The sequence below is a fragment of the Elephas maximus genome, chromosome 13 (genome assembly GCF_024166365.1).
Source record: "Elephas maximus indicus isolate mEleMax1 chromosome 13, mEleMax1 primary haplotype, whole genome shotgun sequence".
In the NCBI taxonomy this organism is placed as follows: Eukaryota; Metazoa; Chordata; class Mammalia; order Proboscidea; family Elephantidae; genus Elephas; species Elephas maximus.
The window spans coordinates 28,113,669-28,127,975 of NC_064831.1; the positions used below are offsets into that span (position 1 = coordinate 28,113,669).

General features: G+C 40.2%; 1 protein-coding gene across 2 annotated transcripts in view; it reads right to left on the bottom strand.

Annotated features, from left to right (window-relative positions):
• RBM46 (RNA binding motif protein 46) overlaps positions 1 to 11,980 on the bottom strand; it is a 54,947-nt gene extending 42,967 nt beyond the window's left edge. The window contains exon 1 of one of the 2 annotated variants that reach the window (XM_049905721.1): positions 11,851 to 11,980. The gene's annotated coding sequence lies outside the window, so the exon portion shown is untranslated. Of the gene's footprint in view, positions 1 to 11,320; positions 11,433 to 11,850 lie in introns of those variants that run through there. The other variant, XM_049905720.1, reaches the window with a different exon arrangement.
• Positions 11,981 to 14,307: the final 2,327 nt, after the last annotated feature.

Genomic DNA, 14,307 nt, shown 5'->3' on the forward strand with positions numbered 1-14,307 from the left:
GGGTGAAATCAGTCAATTGCAAGAGGATGAATATTGTATAAGACCCCTATTATAAGAACTGGAGAAACAGTTTAAACAGAGAAGGAAATATTCTTTGATGGTTACGAGAGGGGGGAGGGAGATAGGGAGGGAGAAGAGTACTCACCAATTAGATAGTAGATAAGTTTCATTTTAGGTGAAGGGAAAGACAATACACAATACAGGAGAGGTCAACACAAATGGACTAAACCAAAAGCAAAGAAGTTCCCTGAATAAACTGAACACTTCAGAGGCCAGCGTAGCAGAGGCGGGGGTTTGAGGACCATGGTTTCAGGGGACATCTAAGTTAACTGGCATAATAAAATCTATTAAGAAAACATACTGCATCCCATTTTGGAGAGTGGCACCTAAGGTCTTAAATGCTAACAAGCAGCTATCTAAGATGCATCAATTGGTCTCAACCCACCTGGAGCAAGGAAGCATGAAGAACACCAAAGACACAAGGTAACTATGAGCCTAAGAGACAGAAAGGATCACAGAAACTAGAAGCTACATCAGCCTGAGACCAGAAGAGCTAGATGGTTCCCGGCCACAACAGATGACTGCCCTGACAGGGAACTCAACAGAGAAATCCTGATGGGAGCAGGAGAGCAGTGGGATGCAGACCCCAAATTATCATAAAAAGACCAGACTTAATGGTCAGACTGGGACTGGAAGGACCCCAGGGGCCATGGTCCCCAGACCTTATGTTAGCCCAACACAGGAACCATTCCCAAAGCTAACTCTTCAGACAAGAATTGGACTGGAATAAGGGATGGAAAATGATACTGGTGACAAAGGAGCTTCTTGGATCAAGTGGACACATGAGACTATGTTGGCATCTCCTGTCTGGAGGGGAGATGAGAGGGCAGAGGGCCAAAAGCTACCCGAACGGACAGGAGGAGAGAGAGTGGAGGGAAGTACTGAGCTATCTCATTAGAGGGAGAGCAATTAGCAGTGCATGGCAAGGTGTATGTAAATTTTTGTATGAGAGACTGACCTGATTTGTAAACTTTCACTTAAAGCACAATAAAAATTAATTAAATAAAAAGGATTGCATTATATTTGTGTGTGTTGATATGGAAGAATATTCAAGATATATCTAAGAAGAAAAACCAAGTTGGAGAATGACACTTTTACTATGATACCAACTGTATTTCTTCAAAGGATATAAACAAAACAAAAAAAAACTGCCGTCCAGTGGATTCCGAATCATAGCGACCCCTATAGGACAGAGTAGAACCGCTCCAGAGAGTTTCCAAGGAGCACCTTGTGGATTCCAACTGCTGAACTTTTGGTTAGCAGCCACAGAACGTAACCACTACACCACCAGGGTTTCCTCAAAAGATACACAATTATATATTCACTAATGCTTATATAAAAAAACCAAAACCAAACCCATGGCCATGCAGTTGATTCCAGTTGATTCCTACTCATAGTTATCCTACAGGACACAGCAGAACTGCCCCATAGAGTTTCCAAGGAGCGGCTGGTGGATCCTAACTGCTGAACTTTTGGTTAGCAGCCAAGCTCTTAACCACTGTGCCACCAGGGCTCCTGATGCTTACACAGGCATATAAAAATTTTGTAAGAATTTACAAGAAATTTTAATAATAGTTATCAATAGTGAGTAGAAAATGGGAATCAACAAATCTTTACTTTTCACTCTTCTGGTCTGCTTAAAGTATCATGAGTATGTGCCATTTGTATTAAAAACAAAAAGCCCTTTCAGGGGGTCCCACTGTTTCTTAAAAATAAAATCCATACGCTATAAAAATTCATAAGGGTCTTTTTATAATCTGGTCCAGCCTATCTCTCCAGCTTTTTACTCTATTATGCCAACAACAATACTTACCTATTTGCAATTTCTCAAATGTGCCATGTTCTCATATACCAGCCTCTGCATAGATCGTTCTCAGTCCTTCCTCACTTTCTTTGCCTATCCAACTCCTAACAGTCTCTAAGAAAAACCATGACCTTCCGTCTCAAAACTAAATTAGGTATTACTATATACTTAGTAAGGTCCCTGGGCGGTACAAATGGTTTCTGCTCCACAATTAACCTAAAAAACCACCACATATCTGTCAGTTTATTGTATGGTGGTGGCTTGTGTGTTGATTTGATACTGGAAGCTCTGCCACCAGTATTTCAAGTACCAGCAGGGTCACTCATGGTGGACAGGTTTCAACTCAGCTTCCAAACTAAGACAGACCAGGAAGAAGGACCTGGTAGACTACTCCTGAAAAACCAGGCCAGTGAAAACCTTATGAACAGCAGTGGAACACTGTCTGATACAGTGCCAAAAGATGAGCCCCTCAGGTTGGAAGGCATTCAAAATACAACTGGGGAAGAGCTGCCTGCTCAAAGTAGAGTCAACCTTAATGATGTGGATGGAGCCAAGCTTTCCAGACTTTCATTTGCTGAAATCGCACAACTGAAAATGAGAAGAAAGAGCTGCAAACAGCCATTAATAATCAGAACACAGAATGTACGAGGTATGAATCTAGGAAAATTGGAAATCATCAAAAATGAAAGGGAATGCATAAACATCGACATCCCAGGCATTAGTAAGTTGAAATGGACTGCTATTGGCCATTTTGAATCAGACATCATATGGTCTGCTATGCTGGGAATGACAAACTGAAGAGAAGCAGCAACACGTTCATCACCAAAAAGAATATTTCAAGATTTATTCTGAAGTGCAACACTGTCAGTGATAGGGTAATATCCACATGCCTACAAGGAGGACCAGTTAATATAACTATTGTTTAAATTTATGCACCAACCATTAAGGCCAAAGGTGAAGAAACTAAAGATTTTTACCAACTTCTGCAGTCTGAAGTTGATCAAACATGCAATCAAGATGCATTGGTAATTACTGGTGATGGGAACGCTAAAGTTGGAAACAAAGAAGGAGGACTGGTAGTTGGAAAGTATGGACTTGGTGATAGAAACAATGCCAGAGAGCGCATGATAGAATTTTGCAAGACCAATGACTTCTTCATTGCAAATACCTTTTTCAACAACATAAACGATAGCTATACACATGGACCTCACCGGACGGAATACACAGGAATCAAATCGACTACATCTGTAGAAAGAGATGATGGAAAAGCTCGATGTCATCTGTCAGAACAATGCCAGGGCTAACTGTGGAAGAGACCATCAATTGGTCACATGCAAGTTCAAGTTGAAGCTGAAGAAAATTAGAATAAGTCCACGAGAGCCAAAGTATGACGCTGAGTATATGCCACCTGAATTCAGGGACCATCTCAAGAACTGATTTCATGTGCTGAACACTAATGACCAAATACCAGAAGAGTTGTGGAATGACATCAAGGACATCATACATGAAGAAAACAGAAGATCATTAAAAAGACAGCAAAGAAAGACAGACCAAAATGGATACCACAAGACTCTGAAACTTGCTCTTGAATGTATAGTAGCTAATGCGAAAGGAAGAAATGATGAAGTAAAAGGGCTGATCAGAAGACTTCAAAGGTCAGCTCAAGAAGACAAAGTATTATAATGAAACGTGCGAAGTCCTGGACATAGAAAACCAAAAGGGGAGAATACACTCTGTGTTTCTCAAGTTGAAAGAACTGAAGAAAAAATACAAGCCTTGAGTTGCAATATTGAAGGCATCTGTGGGGAAAATATTAAACGACACAGGAAGCAACAAAAGAAGATGGAAGGAATACATAGAGTCACTGTACCAAAAATAACTGGTTGACATTCAACCATTTCAGGAGGCAGCATATGATCAAGAACTGACCGTACTGAAGGAAGAGATCCAAGCTGCACTGAAGGTACTGGTGAAAAACAGGGATCCACCAACTGACAGAATACCAATTGAGATGTTTCAACAAACAGATGCAACACTGGAAGTGCTTACTCGTCCATGACAAGAAATGTGGAAGACAGCTATCTGGCCAACTGATTAGAAGAGATCCATATCTATGCCTATTCCAAAGTAAAGTGATTCAACTGCAGAAATTATCGAACAATACCATTAATATCACAAGCAAGTAAAATTTTGCTAAAGATCATTCAAAAGCGGTTGCATCAGTACATCAACATGAAACTGCTAGAAATTCAAGCTGGATTCAGAAGAGGACATGGAAAGAAGGATATCACTGATGAGGTCAGGTGGATCCTGGTTGAAAGCAGAGAATACCAGAACAAGGTTTACCTGTGTTTTATTGACTATGCAAAGGCATTTGACTGTGTGGATCCTAACAAATTATGGGTAACACTGTGAAGAACCGGAATTTCAGAACGCTTCATCACGCTCATGAGGAACCTGTACCTAGACCAAGAGGCAGTTGTTTGAACAGAACAAGGGGATACTGCATGGTTTAAAGTCAAGAAAGGTGTGTGTCAGTGTTGTATCCTTTCACCACACTTATTCAATCTATATGCTTGAACAAAGAATCCGAGAAGCTGGACTACATGAAGAACATGACATCAGGATTGGAGGATGACTCATTAACAACTTGTGTTATGCAGATGCCACAACCTTGCTTGCTGAAAGCGAAGAGGACTTGAAGCTCTTACTGATGAAGATCAAAGACCACAGCCTTCAGTATGGATTACGCCTCAACATAAAGAAAACAAAAATACTCACAACTGGACAGATAAGCCACACCATGATAAACAGAGAAAATACTTAAGTTGTAAAGGATTTCATTTTACTTAGATCCATAATCAATGCCCATGGAAGCAGCAGCCAAGAAACCAAATGATGCACTGCACTGGGCAAATCTGCTGCAAAAGACCTCTTCCAAGTGTTAAAAATCAAAGATGTCACTTCAAGAACTAAGGTGCATCTGACGCAAGCCATGGTGTTTTCACTGGCCTCATATGCATGTGAAACGTGAACAATGAGTAAGGAAGAACAAAGAGAACTGATGCCTCTGAATTATGGTGCTGGCAAAGAACACGGACTATACAATGGACTGCTAAAAGAATGAGCTAATCTGTCTCAGAAGAAGGACGGCCGGAATGCTCCTTAGAAGCAAGGATGGGAAGACTTTGTCTCACATACTCTGGACATGTTATCAGGAGAGACCAGTCCCTGGAGAAAAGCATCATGACTGGTAAAGTAGAAGGTCAGCAAAAAAAGAGCCTCAACAAGATAGACTGGCACGGCGTGCAATAATGGGCTCAAGCGTAACAATGATCGTGAGAATGGCGCAGGACCGGGCAGTGTTTCATTCTGTTTTACATACGGTCGCTATGCATCAGAACCAACTCAACATCACCCAACAACAACATTAACCTAAAGGTGGGTGGTTTGAACCTACCCACCCAGCAGCACCACAAAATAAATGCCAGGCGATCTGCTTCTGTAAAGATCACAGCCAAGATAACCCTGTGGAGTAAGTTCCACGCTGTTACACATGGGGTTGCCGTGAGTCAGAACTGATGTAAAGCAATGGGTTTGGTTTTCTGTTTGTCTGCTCTGTACTTAACTACTATCACAGAGCCCATCTCAGGGTGTTGTAACTGTCTACTTGTCAATTCCCTTCTTCCTACTTCCTACCTGACATGAGAAGGGTCATGTGTTTTTATTTATGAATCCCTAGCACCATTTACACTCCCTGGCATATGATACATGTTCAACGAATCAGACAGGAAGGGAGGGACATCTGATTTAGCTAAAGATCACCGACCTGGGTGACAGAGGACATGAGTTCTAACTCTTAGGGAAGAGACCTTTGAAAAATCACTAGACAACTCTGACCTTTACTTTCCTAACCTGTAAAATTCAATTTTACATTTATTCCTGCATTCATTTATTTAGCATATTAAAATACGCAGCATAATGATAGACACTTTATATAAATTATCTCACTGAGTCCTTACAATAACATTGTGAGGTATGTATTATTCGTTTCCATTTTAAAAATAAAGCGAGGCTAAAAAAGATAAAGTCACCGTGCTAGCAAATTGGTAGAACTGCTATTCAATCACAAATCTGCCTGCCTAAATAATGTGCTCTTAAGCCTCCTTTGGAAACCCCAGTAGCATAGTAGTCAAGTGCTATACCTACTAACTAAAAGGCCATCAGTTTGAATCCACCAGCCGCTCCTTGAAAAACCTATGAGGTAGTTCTACTCGGTCCTATAGGGTTGCTATGAGTCTGAATCGACTCGACAGCAATAGATTTGGTTTTTTTGGTAACCACTACTTCACTTTTCTACTTTACTTACCTTCATTTTAAATATTTAAAAAACTGAGATCTCCAAAAAGTGGTATGATTTGCCTGAGGTCATACAACTTATAAAGAGCAACATCCGTACCTCAATCTAGATTCTTTTCCCTACAATAGTTTTTTTTTAAGTAAGATTATATCAGCAAGTATATGATCAATTATTTATGCTATAGACATGATTTTTTAAAAGTGTATGGACTTAGAGGGAAAAATGTATGCTCAGAAATGGAATTTTCCTTAGAAAATTTAGGGAACAAAAATCTTTTAGAAAATTGCTAATAATTACAGATTACAACAACAACAAACAACCTGTTGCCGCTCAGTTGATTCCAACTCATAGCGACCTATAGGACGGTGCAGAACTGCCCCAAGTGATTTCTGCGGAACTGCTGGCGGATTCGAACTGCTACCTTTTGGTTAGCAGCCAAGCTCTCAACCACTGTGCCACCAGAGCTCCAATTACAGATTAGAGACCTTAAAAATGATCTAATTCAACGATGCATCTGATGTTTGCATACTCTTCGTAATATTTCTGCAAAGTAGTCATCCATCTTATCCCTGAATCCTTACAAAGAACTCACTAACGCAACTTAACTTTGCTTAACTCAAGAAAGTTTTTCCTCGCAATGCATTAAAATCTCTTTGCTTGTAACCTTCATATATTGATCCTGATCCTATCCTTCTAGCCAAATTAATCATACGTCTTTCATAAAACAGCATTTGAAAGATGATTCTCCTCTTTTCCAGGCTACATATTACAAGTTTCTTTACCCCAATAGTCCCTAAGCTGGCATCCCTCAGAACATTGCTCCAGGAGCTATATAACACGTAGGCCTCAAAAATGTATTCCATAGCTAAATATATCCGAGAACCACTATTTCCCCCCTGAAGAGTATCACAAAGAACATTAGCATATTTAGGGTCATGAAAAATTTCAATTAAAAGAATAAAAAACAAACTGTTCGGCTTTATCTCGGTGTTTCCCAAGCTTATTTCAGCATGGTACCCTAATTTTCCTTGGCATACCTATTAACCTTCTATAAAACCAGTTTGGAAAATTTTTCTTATATGATATAGTTCAAGTTCCTTCATCATTCTGGCATACCTATTAACCTTCTATAAAACCAGTTTGGAAAATTTTTCTTATATGATATAGTTCAAGTTCCTTCATCATTCTGTCTCTTCCTTTAAAAGCCTGGTGGCCAAAATTGAGAAGTCCACCAGTACAGAAAAAATCAAATTAGCTTCCATACTGTCAACAAAAACCCCAAATTTGCCTTATTCTACATATATAACCAGGTCTTAGAACCATACTGAATTTCATCTTATTAGTTCTTCCTATCTCCGCTCTGATCTTCTACCTACTTGTGTCCCATTGATGAAACAGTCTGACTTATCCCCCTTTTCCAAGATGTAACTTTCACCTTTCCAAACTCAATTTATTCCAAACTAAACATAAATCAGGAAACATCTTTAAACTGTGTGAGGCTGACCAATGAGTAGTATCTTCAAATAGGATTCTGCATTTTTTCTGTTATCCTTATAATGAAGTCATCAATGCCATGCTTTAGAAAGGAATGCATTCTCCTGACACCTTCACAACAAAGCATATGCAGGTATATAATGTTCAATTAGGAAAGTCTGAAAATACCTACTGAATTAGTTTAACCAGAGTACATTCCAAAAGAGCCAGAATTCAACCACCTTAGCCAGAGAACTGTAATTAAATCCAAAAACAGGTGAACGTTATATTTATCCTAAAATATTCCAAAGTCAATCTCAGAGTTACCTAAATGTCCAAGGAAGAACATGCAGTCCTATACATTATAACAAAGCTGACATGCCAAGTGAGGCTTCCAGGTTCAATTAGTCCTCTGTCACTTTCAGCGGTGGACTCACATTCCAAAGTGTTCTACAAACTTTTTTTCCTTACCCTGCTGACCCAAAGGAATTTGACTAAGAAAAGAAGAAGTCCTGGGCAACAGAATGACATAAATGTCTTAAGCAAAAAAAAAAAAAAGTTGGATGGGTCGGTTAAAAAGTTGTTGCATCATATATAAACTCTAGCTTTCACAAGTAAACCTCTCTTCCTAAAGCCTTGAATTTTTATTGTGCTCCAGCACAGCCTCAAAAGCAGGGAAAAAAGAAAAAGAAAAAAAAAGTCACTGAGCCATGAAGTAAAAGGCCAAGACGGCATAGGCAATCACAGGCTAGATATTCAAGTAGCCATTCTGACCAAACCTTAAGCTTTAAGTGCTGACTGTATCTTCTCGAATTTTAAGCATCTTATCATGGCACAGTGGTTAAGCAGTCAGTTGCTAAACAAAAGGTTGGCAGTTTGAATCCACCAGGCACTCCTTGGAAACCCCATGAAACAGTTCTTCTCTGTACTATAGAGTTGCTATGAGTCAGGAGCATCAACTCAACAGCAATGAGTTTCATTTTTTATTAAAATTTAAATTTTCAAGTTTGTACTTTAAAAACATAGAGATTATACTAATAAAAAATGTGATAAATACTATTTTAGCAAAATATAAAAGAACATTAATAATTTATATAAAGGAATTCATTTCAACTTTGTTCATACTAACTCCTAAACTGAAACTCTCACCTGTACTGTAAGAATTTATAAAATTGTGAAAATGAACATTACATAAATTTTACTATGGTTTTTAAAAACTGAATGCAATAATAAAACAATTTTTATGAAAGTCCTTACATTAAAAAAAATGGTATTAAATTCATTATGACGTTCCTTATATTAAAAAAAAAAAAAACCCAGTGCCCTCGAGTCGATTCCGACTCATAGCGACCCTATAGGACGGAGTAGAACTGTATTAGATGGTATTAAATTCACTACTTGTTATTTCAGTTGTTATTGAGTGTGGTACACTGAGATCATGGTTGCCAGGCTAATGAAGGTGTTTTAGGGGCTACTCATTTTAATGATAGGCTACCCTACAGCAACCTAGCTGGAAAACGAGAAGGACTAATCAAAAGTGTATGAATATATATATGTATACATAAAAAATTATTTCAAAATAAAAGAGTATAGATTGATCAGTTTGATTCAGTTTTAAATTATTTTATTAAAAATAACACCATATTTTTATTTCCAGAAGTTAAATATAAAGTGTAGGAAAACTTTTAGTACTAGGTGTTTCACAACTTCTAGTAATACTAAAAAAATACTACATACCAAAAAAAACACCAAACACAAACCCAATGCCGTTGTTTCTGACTCATGGCAATCCCTTGTGTTACAGAGTAGAACTGAGCTCCATAAGGTTTTCTTGGCTGTAATCTTTACAGAAGCAGACTGCCTATCCTTTCTTCCAAAGGTCCCCTTGCGTGGGTTCGAACCACCAACCTTTAGTAGTGGAGCTCTGTGCCACCCAGGAAACTTAATACTGCATAGGGTCAACTTAAATTTAGGATGACTTACAACTTGAAATATTTTTTAAAATTTTTCTTTTAACTAATAATAATTTTTAAGGACTCTGCTCTGAAAACTGAAGCATAATATGTTCCCTGAATTTAAGATAAAGACATCCATAAAGAAACAAAATTCTTGTCCAGATTAAGCACACTACTATTTCTAACATAAGGTCTTCTAAAATCTGTTATTTCAAACATGTTATCAATTTGAACATACAGATATACATTTTCTTCACTCATCTCCTTGCCTCACCAACCATCAGGTAGTAAAATAAAATGGGAAATAACGAGAATTAATAAGCAAATCTGGACAGTTTTTACACCAATTATTTGATTTCTACCCACAAACCCTCTTAATCCAACCTAAGTTTCCTAACAACAAAAATGACACCACTAAACACACAAGTCTTAATTTCCGGGCATATATTAGGTCCATTCTTGTTAATTCTTACCTCATAAAATATCCAATAATACATACGTTCATATTTTAAGTGTTGACATGTATTACTATCTTTGGCAATAATGATCAAGTCCAAAATTTCACCCTCTTAAGTGAAAACTGGAGCCCCGATCGTGCAGTGGGTCAAGAGCTCAGTTGCTAACCAAAAAGGTCAGCAGTTTGAATCCACCAGCTGCTCCCTGGAAACCCCAGGGGCAGTTCTACTCTGTCCTATAGGATAGCTGAGCCCGAATAGATTCGAGGGCAAGTTTGTTTGTTTTTTTTTTAAGTAAAAATTACCAATTAAAGCAGTGCCTTAAGCAGAAGATAAAGCATTGCTAATATACACCAACTGCAGCACTAACGATCCCTTTATGTCTATAATGGCACATAGTTACAAACTAATTTAAAAATAGAATAGTTGAAACGTGTACTCTGCAAACAATTCTATCATTAAAGCCCGTAATTCTGAAAGGCTCCAAATGGAAATCTGCCAAACTCCTTAACCATGAAATGATTCTTGAAATGAAAAGATCCTCTTTTTTGAATAAGCAAAATTCTACCAACAAGTGAACAGGCTATTTATATGTTAGTCTATTTATAGATGCCATAGACCCTGTTTCCTGATTATAATGCCACTCTTTAACACAAAGTCGAACAAAGTCCTTACAAAAAGAGAAGCCAAGACTTAAAAGAGTTCATGCTGATATTTTTTGATTTTCTTTTATATATTACCTTAGATCAAAATCATCATATAACAGAAAAGCTGCAGAGTACTTATGAAGAATGGTAAGAAAGTCAGAGCTTAAAAGAACTCCAACAAACTAAGTTCACGTATGAGAATCAAGGGGCTTCAAAAGGCTCACGGAGCTAAAGTGAACGCAAGGATTAAAAACCAGGTTTTCTGACTTGACCTTAAGTAGTCTTCCCAGCACCCCAAAGAAAGAATTTTTAAAATTAGCCATAAAAACTGTCTTGATGTTAAGAAACAAACGATGGTACCATCTGCGTGTATTACCGTCTATGGCTGCCTGTCTCGGGATAAGAGGCGTCAGTTATCCTTCCCTCGTACCTGCAGCCTTCCACTATTCAAACCCCAACCTTCAAGGGAAGACTTGGGGAAGAAACAGAGGCAGTGGAAAGTCAAAGGCAGAGGAAAGTTCAAGGCTTATCTCCAGTTAGTCAATGAAAACGACGTGATCGCTAACCTCACACAGTAGTCAGATCACCCTGGGCGTTGTCGCAAAGTCTCTAGAGGGGACGCGCGGTCACAACAACGGCCGGCCGGCCGGCCAGGAAGAAAGGCAGGCGACCCAGACCTGCGGCGGTCGACGGTGGGAGAAGAGTGTTAGGGAAAGAACATGGAGGTCAGCAGGTGGAAGCGCCGGAAGGCGGCGGGGATGAGCGGAAATAAGGCGCCGCGGGGCGGGAGGAGCCGTCGGAGGGGCTCGGACGAAACGGGGGGCTGGGGGCCGGGCTGGGGAGACCACGCGGTGCAAGGCGTGACAGCCAGGGAGCCGTCCAGTCAAAAGGGGCCAGGTGGGGCCAGAAGCCGCGGTGCTGCCTCTTGCTCTTCCACGACTCGACGGGGCTGGGAGCACTTGAGAGGGGTGAACACCGCCTCCAGCGGGGCGTGGGTCCCCACTGCGTATCTAGGCGTGTGCGTGGCTAGGAGGCAGGGTCTCCAGCCGTTACCAGAGGTTTAGCTGTGACCCCGCTGCCCCCATCCCCTCCTCACCCCTTTGGGTCTTCAAATGTTGGTCATTAATCCCTGGGACCAACGACCACAAACCGCCGCCACCGTTTCGGGGACCTGTGAGTCGGAGCGGGGGCCACCTCAAGGGGGAGGGGAGCCCACTGAGACGAGCTCGTGCAGTCCTCGCGCTTTGAACCCAGCTCCCAGCAGGCGCAGCGCAGTGTGGCGTACCTGGCTCCATGCACAGTGGGTCCTCAACCAATCAGTGACCAGATTCAGGGAGTGTGGGTGGGACCAAGAGTTAAAAGCTAGGGGAGGGGCTCCTGGGAGGGGCGGGACCTACTTGTATTGACAACCAATTTAACCAATTGAAGTAAGGAACGCGAGTTGCGCATGGAGTAATACCGAATGACGGTTCTGGGTGGAAATTTGCTTATTAAGGAAAATGAAAACAAGTGCTGTGATTTGAATTTCTGTACTGTAGTGGTTAAGAACTTATCTGCTAATCAAAAGGTCAGAAGTTTGAATCCGCCTTTTCCAGCTGCTCCTTGGAAAACCTATGGAGCAGTTCTACCCTGTCCTATAGGCTCGACTTCTGGGAATCAACTCTGCGCAATGGGTCTTACAGTAAATTTTGGTATCAGTAAATGTTCTTTTCGTTTGTCCACAAGATTTTCAAGTCTTAAACTGCTAGCTAGACCCAAAATCGCCATAAATCCTTAGCATGAACCTTTTAAAATAAGAGCTTGTGGGGTATATGGCCAGAAGGCAAATTTGCGACTAGAACTAGAAATATAAAAGTTAAACTGGTTTAAATGCCTAGGAATATCGGCTGAACTAGGAGACCTGGTAATTGGCCTGACTCAACCACAAATCATCTTGGAGAGGGATTTGGCTATGGAGTAGCTGATGAGCCAGACACTAGAACAAAACAATAATGAAAAAAGCCCAATCCCTTTGCCATGGAGTGGATTCAGACTCGTGGCAACTCATGTATTAGAGAGTAAAACGACTCCACAGATTACTGGCTGTAATCTTAATGGAAGCAGATTGCCCAGCCTTTATACAGTGGTCCCTCTAGGTGGATTTGAACTGCCGACCTCTAGATTAGTAGTCCAGTGTAAATTGCTTGTACCACCTACTTTAAACAAATTTTTAAAAAGTTGCCATCTACTCAATTTGGACTCATAGCCACCCTACAGGACAGAGTAGAACTGTCCCATAGAATTTCCAAGGAGCGGCTGGTGGATTGGAACTGCTGACATTTTGGTTAGCAGCCTTAGCTCTTAACCACTGTACTACCAGGGCTCTTGCCATCTACTAAAAAAAAAAAAAAAAGCCTGTCTAAAACCAACTTTTACTGATATGGTCATTTGACATTCTGTAGGCATTCTCTGAATTTTGCTTCCTTTCATGAGAGAGTTTATGATTAAGTAGCTGCCTAGGAAAAAATGACTTTAGGAACCAACTCTGTATCAATGGATAATGTTATACATTGTTGTTGTTAGGTACCATCAAGTCAGTTCTGACTCACAGCCACCCTATGTACAACAGAACGAAACAGTGTCCAGTCCTGCACCGTCCTCATGATCTTTGCTATGCTTGAGCCCATTGTTGCAGCCACTTCTTGATGATCTTTCCCTTTTTCGCTGACCCTCCACTTTACCAAACATGACATCCTTCTCCAGGGATTGATCCCTCTTGATAACATGTCCAAAGTATGTGAGACAAAGCCTCATCATCCTCGCTTCTAAGGAGAATTCTGGCTGTACTTCTTGCAATATACAGATTTGTTCCCTCTTTTGGCAGTCCATGGTATATTCAGTATTCTTCACCAACACCACAATTCAAAGGCATCAATTCGTCTTCAGTCTTCCTTATTCATTGTCCAGATTTTGCATGCATATGAGGCAACTGAAAATACCATGGCTTGGGTCAGGTGTACCTTAATCCTTGAAGTGACATCTTTGCTTTCTAACATTTGAAAGAGGTCTTTTGCAGTAGTTTTGCCTAATGCAACGCGTCTTTTGATTTCTTGACAGCTGCTTCCATGGGTGTTGATTGTAATTCCAATTAAAATGAAATCCTTGACAACTTCAATCTTTTCTCCATTTGTCATGATGTGGTTTATTGGTCCAGTTGTGAGAATTTTTGTTTTCTTTATGTTGAGGTGTAATTCATACTGAAGGCTGTGGTCTTTGATCTTCATCAGTATGTGCTTCAAGCCCTCTTCACTTTCAGCAAGCAAGGTTGTGTCATCTGCATAACACAGGTTGTAAATGAGTCCTCCTCCAATCCTGATGCCCTGCTCTTCTTCATATAGTCCAGCTTCTCAGATTATTTGCTCAGCATACAGAGTGAGTAAATATGGTGAGGGGATACAACCCTGACACACACCTTTCCTGACTTTAAACCTTGCAGTATCCCCTTGTTGTGTTCGAATGACTACCTCCTGATCTATGTATAGGTTCCGCATGAGCACAATTAAGTGTTCTGGAA